Source organism: Silene latifolia, chromosome 3 (assembly GCF_048544455.1).
Source record: "Silene latifolia isolate original U9 population chromosome 3, ASM4854445v1, whole genome shotgun sequence".
Lineage (NCBI taxonomy): Eukaryota > Viridiplantae > Streptophyta > Magnoliopsida > Caryophyllales > Caryophyllaceae > Silene > Silene latifolia.
The window spans coordinates 21,550,465-21,552,518 of NC_133528.1; the positions used below are offsets into that span (position 1 = coordinate 21,550,465).

Sequence of the window (2,054 nt, forward strand, 5' to 3'; positions counted from 1 at the left end):
AATGCGACGCTTTGTCGGAAGTGTAGATTCTACATCCATATCAAGAGCAATATTTTTAGCAATATTAGTACAAGAAAGAAATCCATCAACTCTAAACTTCTCAAAATATGATACTATACCTTCACCATGTACTATTGTGGTGTCAATACACATGGACTTAGATTGCAATTTCTAACTTACCTTGTTTATGACAAATAAAATTTCATACCAAATAATCATGCCAAGCAAAAAATCAAAACTCCCAGGTGAATTATACAAACTTTCAGCTCACTCTTTGAGATTGTATCATTATCACACGAATAATATAAAACTGACAAAGCCGCCCTTAACTCGGGTGCTTGAAATCTAATAGTTTTAACACTTTTAGTTCGACTCTCCCAACGAGTATTAGATAAAAATTTTAAAGTAAGTTCGGGAACATTATCAAGCAAAATTTTTCATCTTTTTGACGAACTAGAAAACAATGCATATATGCGTTGTACAACACCAAAAAATAAAGCATCTCTAGTACAAGAATGTGCCATATCACTAGAGCAAAATTTAAATTATGACAAGTACAAGGGATATATAATGCACTTGGGTTCACTTCAAGTAAACGTTTTTGTACGCCTTTGTGCTTCCCTTTCATATTGAAACCATTATCATAACTTTGATCTTTTATATCATCAATATTAAGATCAAGAGACTTTAAAACCTTTTGTAATTCAATAAAAAGTCTTAATCTCATTGTATCATTCACCTCCAAAAATTCTAAAAAGTACTCAATTTTTATTTTTTCATTGACATATTCACGCATCGTACTATTAAAATCATTTGTTCTTGATGAGAAATATCAGGAGTACAATCAAGAATTATAGAAAAATATTTTGCCTCTTTGATAATTTTGATTATAGAACTTTTCACATTATAAGCCAAGAGAGATACAAGTTCATTTTGAATTTTACGTCCAAGGTAATGATGATGAATATCATGATTTTGAATCTGTCTAACATGATCTTGCATTACCACATAAAATTCACCAATCATTTTAATCAAACCTAAGAAATTACCATTATTATCTTGATATAATTTTTCATTAGATCCTCTAAATGCCAAGTTATGAGTAGCAAGACACTTTACGGCTGAAAAAATTCAAAGTAATACTTGCCTCCATCGATTTTTCTCTTTCATAATTATTTCCTGCAAGTTTTTATCAGTTATTTCATACTTATCTAGCCTTACTCTCGTTTCATTCCAAATAATCATATTATTCATATGCTCCTTACTATTTTCACGTGGCATTAGTCTTTCACTAATATGCTTCCAATCACATAAACCATCATTTGCCAACAAACTTTTACTAGTAATTGATTTATACAACTTGCAGCAAAAACAAAATACTTTGTCAACATGTTTAGGATAAACTAACCATTTTCTATCACTAATCTCATCATTGTTCATCTTTCTAGAAAAATAAGCATATTTAAAATTTTTATTATTATCATCAAGAGGAAAGTCAATATTCAATTCTCATATAGGTCCCTTTTCAACTATAACATCTCTTGTCTTGTTATCAGGATTAATCCAATTTATAGGATCATAAATATCAGTAAAAGTATTTGGCACATCATTTGACAAGTTAGATTCATTTCCAACATTATCTTCATTAACATCCATTGATACATCATGTGGCAAGTTAGACTCATTTTCAACATTATTGTCATTAACATCAATTGGCAAATTTTCATTAATAGAAATCGTGCAAACTTTCATTTGGGTGAGATAAATTTCCAGTGACAACATTTCTAACTATAAATTTATGAATAACACTTTATTGTGATTTTATTAAATCCTCAACAAGTTTTTTTTTTTTCTTTTCTCACATCCAGATAAGTGTTTTTTAGGCAACATTGATAATCGATAATTCACAAACAAAGATAACAAATAAGCATTTAACAATAGAGGCTAAAAATCAGAAAAAGAAAAAGAAAATCATATAACAGCAGCACCAAACGTCCGCAGCGGTACAATCAATATTAAATAACTAAAATTGAAATTAATAAAAATGGAAGCAA

General features: G+C 29.1%; 1 pseudogene; it reads right to left on the reverse strand.

Moving 5' to 3' along the window:
- Positions 1-768: 768 nt before the first annotated feature.
- Positions 769-1,782, reverse strand: LOC141648818 (uncharacterized; annotated as a pseudogene).
- Between the last annotated feature and the right edge of the window lie 272 nt (positions 1,783-2,054).